Below are 13362 nucleotides of genomic sequence, written 5' to 3'. Positions count from 1 at the left end.
TAGCCCTGTGTCCTGCAAAGCTACAGTGGATCACTCTATCCACGGTGCAGGGAGCAGGTTCCAGGAAGGGTCCCCGGGGATGCTCTCTGAGGAAGGTGTGCTGTAGAGCCTGGCTTTCCTTTGAAACAGAAATTTTGGGTGAGATGACCAAGCCTCTTCAGCATCCTTTGACCATACATCTGACACATCAGAGTGCACTGTAAGGCTACTGGGCTCTCGGGTCCTTTGAGTTGAATGCTTTGGGACTTGGAAATCCGCAGCCCACAGCTGCACCTCAGTCTCCTCCTGAAAAATAAAATCACAAAGAAGCCAGCCACTGATCCGTCTTCCTTGGCGCCCATGTTTCTCTCTAGGCCAGGAATACCCCAGTCACAAAAAGCTAGGCTCAGTTTTCTCACCCATAGATACAGGGTTAGATGTGGCGTGGAGCCGAGCAGTGGTGGCGCAAGCCGTTTAATCCTAGCACTTGGGAGGCAGAGGCAGGTGGATTTCTGAGTTCGAGGCCAGCCTGGTCTACAGAGTGAGTTCCAGGACAGCCAGGGCTACACAGAGAAACCTGTCTCGAAAAACAAAAACAAAACAAAACAGACAAAAAGGCTCAGTGTTCACCTTGGGCCCTGACCCCTGCCCTAAGATAATCAAATTTCCAAATCCTAACACCTCATAGCTCACAACGAATATGATTCTCGTCGTTCAACTCGGACTGAAATACCCTGGTTATGGCGCAGCCTCCTGTCAAAGTGGCAAGAACACAAGCCCAGCCTCCAGATACACTGAAATCTGTGGTGGATGCTGGGAAGCTGACAAGATGGGAGAGTTCGATGCCGTGGGGAGGCGGGGTCAGCGAGGCATACTGGGACAGAGGTAAACCTGAGTCTTGAGGATAGGGTGAGAGAGGGCCAGATGGACAGTAATTGAGAGTGAATTATGATTGGGGCAGGGGTGGGGTTAACCATGAGATAGACAGAGGGTTGGAGAGGTTGGTGGAGCAGAATGGTGGATAGGCCCGGGACTCTTGTGGGGAAACTGGGCTGTGTGGGTAGCTTTTGAGGCTATAAGGGTAGAGCAGACAGTAGCCTCCGTACGGAGGAGGCAGGAGTCTGGAGGCCTCTCATGAAGGGTTGGGAGAGGAGCCTTGGGGCTGCAGGAAAGCTGGAAGACTTAGGTAGCCCAACGGCGCAGGAGTCACGTGACAGGAAACAGGGGTCATAGCGTTTACTTTGAGATGGGAACCAGAGACTCCTCCCTCAACTCCACAGGCAGAAGATCCTTCTAACAAATCAGAGATTCAGAAACTGCCGTCAGTTTGGCAGTGGATGACGTCAGGTGGATCTAAAGGCAGAGCCTTAGCTGCCTGTTGACCTCGAAGCCCTGCACGTGGGCCAGCCATGTGGTTAGAGCTGACTGTGGACCAGAAGACCTGGTGGGCTGGGCAGCTACTGCCTATAGAGTTACCCTCAAGGTCCCTTTCAGTTCCCTGAGCTCCGAGAGCTTGAGGGAGGGGTCAGAAGCAAGACTGTGTAACAGATGGACAAAGGGACAGGCCAACTTTCTCAAGTGAAAATAGAAAGGGCTGGAGAGTTGTCCATCTTCCCCTCCCCAGGGCAGAGGCGCCCTGCTGGTAGGGACCCCATTCTACTCAGATGTAGGATTGATGTGGGGGGTCTCCCTTGTGGAGGAGCAGGGACGATGATTAGAACAGCCAGACAGAAGCAGTGTGGCCTGAGCAACCACCTCAACTAACTGGGTACCCAGCATTCTGATCTCCAAAAGTTGAGTCCTCATCTTGCCCTGAACCCCAATGAATCTTTCAGTTTGACTCAAAACTCCGTATTTCTCCTCCTTAGAAAAATGTCACCCGCATTCCTCTCTCATTATTCTCCCTTGTGGCTCCTATGACTCTGGGGAAATGGCTGCTCAGGGTGGCAGCCTGTCCCCCCACGGTCACCACAGCAGGACCGGCTTCGTGCTGGCAGCGGCCATAGCTGCTGGCGGGCCCCGCTGGACAAAGCATCCACTGGGGTTGACCTTGAGCTCCAGCCAGAGGCTACATAGTCTGAAGCAGCACAGGCTGTTCCTAGGCTTCCAGACTTTTTGGCCTCTGATTGGGTGAATGTCAGCTGCCCTCTGCCAGGCCCTAACCAGGCTACCCCGCTTCATCTCCCACCCCCACCCCCACCCCCACCCCCACCCCCACCCCCACCCCCACCCCCTCTGCTTCTGGTCTCCGTTGTAAGGAGCTCCCTCCCTTTCCTCTACCTTTGTGTCTTTGATTCTATCTGTACTTATTTTCAACAAGCCCTTTTAATTCTCAGCAAGCATTTATTAACTACCTAATGTTTGCCAGGCACGGGTCCAGAAGTTGGGGGCGTGTCGTGAGTGAGGCAGACAGTAAACAAACAGGTGGGCTTCTGTAGTTGACCCCTGTGGTCCTCTCCATCACGAGGACCAATCTGAGCCTTTGTCCTCACCTCTGAACCCCAGGCAGGTCCTTATGACGTCCTAACTAATCAGGAACAGCAAAAGGTTCACCCTTCACAACACCCCGTGTTTCTGCCTTACTTCTGGGAAAACTCACTTACACTTACAACCTGGTCTCCTGCAGAGAAGAAAGATGCACGCCAGCCCAAGGCAGTGGTTAGCCCCAGCCATTGCTTAACCAGGGGGAGCTGCACCCCTGAGCCCTGTTCAAACAGTGGGTTCTTGGGGCGGGGGCTGCTGTTTTAAGTCAGGTTCTGGGAGTTTCTGGTACAGATAACTGTGTCAGTGAAATAATTATACCCAAGAAAGAAACGCAGAGCCTAGGCAGGAGAGGAAACCACAGTGGTGGTCAGGGAGGCCCAGGTGCACCCCACCCCACCCCAGTCCTGCCTACCCTATTGCTGGAGACATGGTCACTAAGCCTACAGACATGAATTTTACAGACAGCCCACTCTCAGAGTGCACTTTCCCAATACCCTCCCCACCTCCAGACCCAGACCCAGACCCCAGACCCCAGACCCCAGACCCAGACCCCAGACCCCAGACCCCAGACCCCAGACCCAGACCCCAGACCCAGACCCAGACCCAGACCCCAGATTCCCAGACCCAGACCCCAGACCCAGACCCCAGACCCCAGACCCAGACCTCAGACCCCAGACCCAGACCCAGACCCCAGACCCCAGACCCCAGACCCAGACCTCAGACCCCAGACCCAGACCCCAGATCCCAGATCCCCAGACCCCAGACCCAGACCTCAGACCCAGACCCAGACCCCAGACCCCAGACCCCAGACCCCAGACCCAGACCCCAGATACCAGATCCCAGATCCCCAGACCCAGACCCAGACCCCGACCCCAGATCCCCAGACCCAGACCCAGACCCCAGACCCCAGACCCAGACCCCAGATACCAGATCCCAGATCCCAGATCCCCAGACCCAGACCCAGACCTCGACCCCAGATCCCCAGACCCAGACCCCAGACCCCAGACCCCAGATCCAGGCCCCAGGCCCCAGGCCCCAGACCCAGACCCCAGACCCCAGACCCCAGACCCAGACCCCAGACCCCAGAGCCCAGACCCCAGACCCCAGACCCCAGAGCCCAGACCCCAGATTCCCAGACCCAGACCCCAGACCCAGACCTCAGACCCCAGACCCAGACCCCAGATCCCAGATCCCCAGACCCCAGACCCAGACTTCAGACCCAGACCCAGATCCCCAGACCCAGACCCAGACCCCAGACCCCAGATACCAGATCCCAGATCCCCAGACCCAGACCCGACCCCAGATCCCAGACCCAGACCCCAGACCTCAGACCCCAGGCCCCAGGCCCCAGACCCCAGACCCAGACCCAGACCCCAGACCCCAGAGCCCAGAGTCCAGAGCCCAGAGCCCAGAGCCCAGAGCCCGCTTCTGTTCCTTTGCCTCCTGGGATTGCATACTTTCTCCCTGCTGGGCAATTGACCTAGACTCATCAGGCTATGAGAACAAGTGCCAGGCTCTTAGAATAAGGGACAAGTGTCCACTCTCTTCCTGACCACCTCTAGTGTCTCCTCTGTTGTGGTGGTCCTCAGAGAAAGGCACCAGTCAGAGGAGCAGAGCTGAGGTGTGTCTCCATGTGGGAGCAGAGGGGACTGTGATGTTGACCCCAGAATGCATGCTGGAAGGAGCCTTCTGAGCCTGTCTCTGAAACCGAAAGGTAAATGGTGCCCACACATGCAGAATCTCTGAGGATGGACTCCAGCGGGAAGACCCCGACTTCTGTCTTCACAACCTGCAAATCTTACCCAGTTCTGGGGTGGTGAGGAAGCTCAGACTTGGAGTTTAGAAACCTTTATCTGGGTCTTGTCTCTCTCCTTCACTTGCTGTGTGACCTTGGGCAAGTTGTTGCAACAGCTTTTGTGTTAGGGATCATGGCTTTGTGTGCTGGCTTGGTTTCTCTCCCGCCCATACCTTTGAGTGTTCACCCCTCAATTAACATCATTTTAGAAACAAGTCACTGGGGAGGTGGAGACAGGGGGCTCCCAGTGCTAGCCAGTCTGGCTGAATTCAGGAACTTCAGGTCCAGTGAGACCTTGCCTCAAAAGAAAAGCAGAGAGCAACTGAGGTTGCTAATGTCTCTCTACCCCAGGCCTACACATAAGCATACAGGAGTTGTGGCTGATGTCCACCTCAGACTTGCACACAAGCATGCAGGAGTTGCCCAACAATGAGCCTTGTCACCACCACCCTGCCCAAATGTCTGAGAAGAAGCCAGTTGCCAGGGGCACCCTAAGACTCCCTGAGCTGTGCATCTGCAGCAGGCCAAGGAGGCCTCACCTCTGCCTGCCCCAGACAGTTCATAGGTATGCATATCTGATGCTGTGCACCTCCCAGCCCCCGCCCCCCCCCAGAAAGGAGCAAGCCTTGGGAAACACCAGAATTACTGCCTGCAGGGCCCCAGAGATGTGGGTGTTGGAAGCCTCCCCCCATCAGGTGCTCCTGCAGGGCCCTTTGAGGAGAAGATCTGCAGAACATTGCATACCTAAACCCTAACCCCTGGTGTCTGTTCCCCTGCAGCTGGCTTCTCAAGGACAATGGGAAGCTAATCTGAGGATGCCCGGTCCCTGAGGATATCATCTAATGGCAGGCAGCCCCAGGCCAACTTTGAGCTGCCAGGTGACCCTGGGCTTTTTGGGGGGACTCAGCACCCTGTCACACTGTGAGCCTTGTGGGCTTTAGCTCTTGTGTCCTTGAGGGGCCTGATCCCCCGGAACCTCAGCTTCCTCCTGGTGCCTCAGTTTCTCTCTGTACTAAGCTGACTCATCCCCTCTCAGAAGCCCCATTCTCTTAGGGGGTTAGAAACGATTCAATTTCCTTTGGAATCCAAAGGATTCTTTTCTAAAGCTTTTATTTTTATTTTGCACATACAGGTGTTGGGCATGCATGCATGGCTGTGCACCACATGTGTGCCTAGTACCTGTAGAGGTCAGAAGAGAGTGTTGGATCCCCTGGAACTGGAGTTGCAGATGGATGTGAGACACCATGTGGTTGCTGGGAATCAAACCCTGGTCCTCTGGAAGAGCAGCCAGTGCTCTTAACCACTGAACCATCTCTCCAGCCCAAGTAATATATTAAAACATGGTTAATTCATTTAGTGTGTATGTGTGTTTTTGCATGAGCATACCCACAGGAACACTCATTTCACGGGTCCGCCTGTGGAAATCAGGGGACAACTTTTGGGAGTTCTCTTAAGCCTGACCGCAGATGAACCATCTTGACAACCCCCCCCCTCCCCAAAGAACCTTTATCTTAAAAGTTTAAAATGTTATTTTTAGGTTCGTTTATTTTTATCTTGTGTGTATGAGCATTTTGCCTGCAAGTACATGTGTGTACCATGTGTGTGGCTGGTGCCTACGGAGGCCAGAAGAGGGCATCGGGTCCCTCGGAACTGGAATTATAGAGGGTTGTGAGCGGTCATGCAGATAGATGCTGGGGACAGGTATTCTACAAGCACTCTTAACTGCTGAGACATCTCTCCAGCCCCCCCCCAACAAACTTTTAGAAGAATTCCATAGACACATAAAATCCAGATTCCCACCTCGGTGCTGTGGGGTCAGACAAGAGCCCAGGAGAGCTGCCTGCACTGAAGACCTCCTTGAGTGCACAGGGAAGGTACTAGGTACATGGAGTTCCCACCCCACCATATCCAGCTAGTACTAGTTAGTGCTGAGCTTTTGGAGATGGGTGTGAGCTAGGCTCAGTTTCCTAAGGTGCCCCCCCACGCCTCCATTTTTTCCTGAAGTACGGTCTCTGGTCTCTTTGAGATCTGTAAGCCTAGCACCCCCAACAGAGAGAAGGCCCCTCTACTACTGAAGTCAGAGTTACAGGTTCAGACAATCACCCTCTCCCTCCCTCCCCAGTCTCTCTCTCTCTCTCTCTCTCTCTCTCTTTCTCTCTCTCGCTCACTCGCTCTCGCTTGCTCTCGCTCTCTTTCTCCCATGTTTATTTTTTTAATTCCAGGATGTTTGGTTTGGCCTGGCTCCAACTCACGGTGTTTTCACTAGGCCATCTCAGATTCCTCCAGCCTGGTCCCAGTTTTTCCTGTAGTGGGTGGGGTGGGGGGAGGAATGAGACCTCTGTCTTGGGGTTGAAGAAGAACCTGGGTCTTGGAGCCAGACTGCTCTGGGTGCAAATGCGGCTCCAACTCCAGGCTGCGCATTCTGTGCCTGGTGCTGTTCCAGCCTCTGAGAAGCTACATCTGAGAGCTTACTGGGCTCCTCACAGGGAATATAGAGCTGCTGAGACAGGACACAGGAGAAAACAGAGGAGGGGCCAGAAATCTCTAGAAAAGTAAGTTCTGCCGAGCCAGCAAGGTCCCCACAGGACTAGAACAGGACACAGTGCCTGTTTCACCAGGCTGAGGTCTCTGCATCCATCTCCAGCACTGCAAATGTTTCACTAAAACCCAGGCAAGGTACAGCCCTATGAAGGCTGAAGAAGCAAGATTACTGTGTGTTAGAGGATGCCTTCACCCTACATATGGGGAAACTGAGGCCCAGAGAGGCCATCAAGCTGCTAAGTAACCCTGATGTAACTTGAGCCCACCCTTGTTCCAGATCCTAGGCTGTACCCCCTCCTCCCTCTCCTCCCTTTTCCCCTACCTTCCTCTCCTTCCCTAGCTTCCAGGGAGGAGTGACCTACAATACCCAGGTCACCTGCTGAGCTTCATCACGTGTGTAAAAGTAGCAGCCAGCATGTCAAACTGCTTTCAGAGCTGGGGCTGCCCCCATAATGGCTTTCTGCAAGGAGGACGGGGGGGGGGGGGGGCTGGGGGGGCTGGGGGGGCGGCTCGGGCCTCAGGACCCAGGGGGAAAAAATGAGGCTCTTTGCCCAAGGTTGCCCAGACCAGGGAGAGACGCTACAGAGGCTGAGCCCCAGCAGCCCTGTCTGGGGCTGGACCCCTCTGCAGCCCCATTCTGGGCCCCAACCCTGCCCGCTCTTCCTCTGGACAATGTAGCCTTTCAGGGCCAGACAAAGGCGAGTTTAAAAGGCGAGAATTGTGTTTCCATGGCTGAGGGGCGGGGGGGCCGCCGGCGGGGAGGGCCCAGCAGCGCAAACCGTGGTGTATTTATGCCCGTCTGACACAACACAATTTGATTTTCCACATAAAAGATCAAATAATATTTCGGTTACAGTTAATTACGCAGCCCAAAAGCCCATCAAAGGCCCCTCTGCATCCACCCAGCCCTTGCTCTGTGGCTCCGCGTGCGCCCAGATTTCACGGATTGCTTCTCAGAGTCTGCACCCCTGCAGCTCCCCGTTCACAGGGGCCAAGGGGGCCGCTCCAGAGACTACCCAGAGAGTCCCCATCTCTGCACACGAGGCCTGATCTCCCCACCAAAATAACAGCCAAAACATCTTACAAGGCAGCAAGCCTTCCCGTGCCCCACAAGCCCCATCTCCCTGTGCTATTAGAGGAAATGGGGTCCAAGGAGGACAAGGGAGCTTATGGAGCCTGCTGCTGTGGCACAGCTACTGAAACTAGGCTGACATGCCACGTCTTAGTTGACCGACTTCTCTGTTTGAAGTGGAACTGCAAACTCCCAACCGTGTTTGTTGAGTGAACAAATAACTTGATGAAGGACTGACCAAGGGAGAGGATGACTATGAGGGAGGAAGGGAGAGAAACCGGAAGGGAGGGCGTGGGGTGGGGGAGGGGAGGGGGAGCTAGGCTCTACCCTGGTGATGGCAGCAGTGCTGAGGGCCTGCACCAGCGTAGCATCTTTTATCTTTTTCTCATGGACTTCCCTCAAGCTGACAGGAAACAGTGTTCATACCCGAGAGCCCTGAGGGCCCGGTTTAAGCAAAGGGTCCCCTCAGAACCTCAGCTCATTCTGTGCGGCATCGTGAACAATTCTCTCAGTGAACACTTGAGAAAACTCTAGAAAGACAGGAACTGAGGCGGACAGACTCTTAATCGGGATCTTCACAAGATAAATTCACCAACCCAGACAACAATGGACTCTCAGAATCAACCCAGAGCAAGAATTCGTGCTGGCATCTTGCCCAGATCTCCCAAAAAGCCCAGAGAGGGTATGCATTCGGCCAAAGATCACACAGCAGCTGGGCAGACTGGCTTTCCTGAGGTTGGATGCCCTCTGGTGTCCATCCCAGGGTAGCATCGTTCTGCCTTTTACAGGTTCTGTGTGGGGGGGCTGGGGAGCACTTAAGTTCCAAAGGTTTGTTAGAGCTGAAGACTCAGCTGGTATGTGCCCACACTCACCTTGCATCAGCCTGCGGATCCCCACACACACAGCCTACCTTGGAGATTCTCCAAGCACCCTAAGAAGGGTGCTCCTCCTGCAACAAGAAAAAGGAGTACTTAGAAACTTGGAAACTCCCCAAGAGGAAGCAACCTGCTCATACCCCAGTCTGCAGATGGAGGAAGGGTCATACAGAACAGGCCACTTCCTCTCCTGTGCAAAGCCCCCTTCATTCTCCAAGCTCAGGAGCCTACAGAGCCAAAGAAAGCTCAGACCACAAGCTAGCAGCCCGGGCCCAGCAGCTATTCTGGGCACGGAGGTTGTGTGGTGGAGACCAGCCTGAGCAGCAGCAGCAAAGGTGTTTCCTGTGTAGCTACAGCCGCTGAACCTGCCCTGCGCCCACCGCAGTCCTTCCCAAAGTCTTCACTCAGCGTCACCTGGAACACTGTCACACACACTTCAGCCCTGGTATCTGGTATTCTACACCCCAGGACTGAGATAGCTGAGGCAGCCCACCCAGAAAAGCCCACAGGGAGGTTCCAGATGGAGGTTCTTGTGGTGATGCTCTTTCTGCCACCTGTGGAACCCCAGAGAAAAGGAAACATGGAGATGATGATGTTGATGATGATGACAGTGATGACGATGACGATGATGATGATGGTGATGATGATGGCTGTGTGCTCCCATCCACAGACCCACTTCACTGGCTCTGTGAGGGTCAAGGGACACACACTCTGCTTTCCCATAACACCATCAACATATCTCTTACTGTGGGAACTGTGTGTCACTACCTTCTGCAGGATCTTTGCAAATGATCATCAAATGGGTAGATGAGTGAGATGTTGGGTGGATGGATGGATGGACAAATGGACAGTTGGGTGGTTGGATGGACAGATAGATGGATAGATGGATAATAGATGGATGGATGGGTGGGAGGATGAGTGGATGGATGGGCAGATGGACAGACAGATGGATGGACAGATGGTAGATGGATGGATGGATGGATGGATGGATGGATGGACAGATGGACAGGTGGATGAGTGGATGAGTGGATGGATGGATGGATGGATGGATAGTGGATGGGTGGGTGAATGAGTTGATGCATGGTGGGTGGGTGGAAGGACATGATAAATGAATGAATGTGATGGATAGGTAGGTGGGTAGACAGATAAGTGGATGGATGGAGTGGATGAGTAGAGAGATGGATATATGAATGGGTGGGTAAATGGGATAAATAGTGTAGATGAATGTGATGATGGATGAATCAATGAGTGGATAGGATGAGTGAGTAAGTAGATTGATGAATGGATGATAGATGGTTAAGTGAATATGATGGATGAATGGATAGGTGGATCAGTGGATGGGTGCATGTGATGAATAGATAGACAGATTGGATGGATGGATGGATGGATGGATGGATGGATGGATGGATGGATGGGTGGATGGATGGATGGATGGATGGATGGATGGATGGATGGATGGATGGGCGGGCGGATGGATGAGTGGATGAGTAGGTGGGTGGGTGGGTGGACAGATGGACAGGTGGATGGATGGATGGATGGATGGATGGATGGATGGATGGATGGATGGAAAGACGGATGGATGGACAAACAGGTGGGCAGGTGGATGGATGGATGGATAGATGGATGGATGGACAGATGGATGGGTGGATGGATGGATGGATGGACGGATGGACGGGTGGATGGGTGGGTGGGTAGATGTATGGATGGACAGATGGACAGGTGGACGAATGGATGGATGGGTGAAGGGATGCATGGGTAGATGGATGAGTTGATAGATGGAAAGATGGATGAACAGGTGGGTGGATAGAACTTGAATGGAAGAGGAATAGAAGAGAGGAAGGGTGACAGATGGGTGGATGAATGGGTTGGTGGGTGAGCAGGTAGGTAGGTAGGTGAAGGAAGTAAGTATTGATAGGTAGTAGAGGATTGATGGGTGAACTGATGGATGGACTGGTTAACAGTTGGAAGAATGAGCATCCAAGTAGATGTGAGTGGGTGGATAGATGAACACTCACATGGGAAGACAGACTGACACACAGATGCATTCACAAGTGAATGGATGGACAAACTAATAGACAGACAAATGGAGTAGACAGACAGACCTCTTTAAGAAGAATGAAAGGCTGTTTTCTATAGTACTCAAGAGACTCAGTTCCAACCTCTCTGCTTTTTGGCCTCACCCAGTGGGTCACCCTCCCTGACCTTGATTTTTCATTCACCAAATGAGCACAGTAACTGGATCCTACTGGTTTCTTGGGAAATCCAAGATATTCCAAGGCCAGCGGGAAATCCTTCCTAAGATATCCAAGGTTCTTCTCTTGGATATGGGAAATACAATTTTCAGTGACCTGGAGAGGCCAACAAAGCAGGGTGGACCCTCTGTTAGGTTGTGAAGACACAAAAGACAACCACCTGACTGCATGTTCCTCCTGCTGTCTCCAGTAGACAGCGCTTCTCACACTGTAGTCCACACTGGCCTCTCAGCAAGAGCAAGGGTGGCTTCTACTAAGATCTATAGGTGCCCTCCCTTACCCCAACCATGCCAGGCATAGCCACAGAGACCTGCCCTCACCGATGGGACATGGAATGGCTAGCTGAATTAGAGGCGCTCCATTGGAGCCTTCCTAGCCAAAGTCAGAGACCAGAAGACCCAGATGGAGTGAGTGTGTGCCTGTAAATTTCACAAGAAACTGACTGATACTGTGATGGGTGGATAGGTTAGAGTCCCTGTGGAAAACTAGGGGACAACACTGGAGTATCTCCCAGACTGTCCTTTAGCCCAAGCATTCCTGTGCCCCCTCCCACCCCAGGACCTTGGCATGTGCTGGATCCTCTGGAAGATGCAGGTTTGCATGGCTGACTAGATGGAGGTATTGACCTGATGATGATTGACTGGGGGTATGGATCAGATGAGGAGGGGGAGAAGGAGGAAGAGGAAGAGGAGGAAGGAGAAGAAGAAGAAGAAGAAGAAGAAGAAGAAGAAGAAGAAGAAGAAGAAGAAGAAGAAGAAGAAGAAGAAGAAGAAGAAGAAGAAGAAGAAGAAGAAGAAGAAGAAGCTTGGCATGTAAGTGTGTGTTCCTGGCTGGCATGGGATGGTCACATGAAGACCACAAATACAACTTCTGTCCTGGTTTGCTTCTTGTCATGATAAACACCAAAAGCAATTTAGGGACAGATGGGTTTATTTCAGCTTACACTTCCATGCCATAGCCCATCATTAAGGAAAGTCAGATTAGGAACCCAGGGCAGGAACCTGGAGGAGCTGATGTGGAGCCCATGGAGGGATGCTGCTTACTGGCTTGCTTCCCATGGCTTGCTCAGCATGCTTTGTCTATCATCCAGGACCACCTGCCCAGGGGTGGCCCCACCCATAGTGAACTGGATCTTCCAGATGCAGTCATTAATAAGTACGACTTCCCCATAGAGTTGCCCACAGGCTAATCTGATGGAGGCAACTCCTCGTTTGAGATTCTCTGATCCCAGGTTACATCTCTGTTTTTGTCAGTTTGACAAAGGCAAGCCAGCATAGCATGTAAAAGTGGAAGAGGGGAGCCAACCCCACATGCTGAACTCTACACATAAGCCCAGCACATATACATACCACACACAATAATAACAGTAAATAAATACTAATAGAATAATGGAAAATACACTGTAGTCATGTCCACAGGTCAATCTGATGGAGGCATTTTCTCAACTGAGATTCCTTTCTTCTCAGTTGTCTCTAGTTTATTTCCAGTTGGGGGGAAAGAAAGTCAACCAGCAAACCCCTTCTGTAAGATCCCAGACACTTCCTTGGGTGTGGGATGCGGAAGGAGTGTGCTTTTCTGATACCTGAGAGCTAGATGACAGGAGGAAGAGATATCAGGCTGGAGCAGTGAGGGACAGAAGTGGGACAGGCCTCATCAGCCTGCCTCCGTGTTTCCCAGCCTGTGACTGTGGGAAGCTCTTTCTTGGTCAGTGCCCGTCAAACTGATTTACGGGGCCTCGCTGTCCGCCGTGTGCCGGCCATCAGCCGCTGCCACCAGTTCTATTATTGATGAACTTTCCAGGACCTGCTAATTAACTGTGCGCCCATGGCGGTTGTTGGGGCAAGTGGCGGCAGAAATGGAGGCAGGAGGCCCCAGCCAGTGTCGTGGCCACAACACCCTGAGAGGAACAAAGACTGATTCTGCCTCCTGGGTGGCAGTGAGCCCAGGTACCTGGGCTATGGGCACCCACGTCTGTGCTGGGACAGCACAGACCGGGATCCCTCTGGAGCAGGAGTTTAGGCTAAACGGAGACTCAATCTCTACAAGCCTTGGTTTCCTTGGACAAATGGAAATAAAAGCAGCCCAAGGGAGGACCTTAGAACTCAGATTCCCCGGTAGACAGACATACAAAACACAAAGAAGCAGGTGTCCCCGGGATTGAATGACCTCATGGGCCACACAAGGAACTGACTTCCTCCTCTGCAATGGATCCTAGTGACACACCTGGGTCTGAACAGAGTCGGGTACAGGCTAAGGCATCTGGGCTGTTTGTTTAGCCGCTAAGGTGATACCACCAGCCTCCACTATCACATGCAGAACCAAGCAGGGACTGAGGAACTAGCTTCAGAAGGGGCATGAAGAGGA

General features: G+C 52.9%; 1 long non-coding RNA gene across 2 annotated transcripts; it reads left to right on the top strand.

Moving 5' to 3' along the window:
* The first annotated feature begins 659 nt into the window (after window positions 1-659).
* Window positions 660-5452, top strand: Gm36274. Of its 2 annotated transcripts, none has more exons than XR_880576.2 (3): window positions 660-864; window positions 5038-5136; window positions 5391-5452. It is a non-coding gene; the product is annotated as a predicted gene, 36274 (long non-coding RNA). The 2 variants fall into 2 exon arrangements; XR_389523.2 differs by lacking the exon at window positions 660-864 and adding an exon at window positions 3922-4823.
* Window positions 5453-13362: the final 7910 nt, after the last annotated feature.

This window comes from Mus musculus, chromosome 5, assembly GCF_000001635.26.
Source record: "Mus musculus strain C57BL/6J chromosome 5, GRCm38.p6 C57BL/6J".
NCBI classification, from domain to species: domain Eukaryota; kingdom Metazoa; phylum Chordata; class Mammalia; order Rodentia; family Muridae; genus Mus; species Mus musculus.
This window is presented reverse-complemented; position numbering and strand designations above follow the sequence as displayed.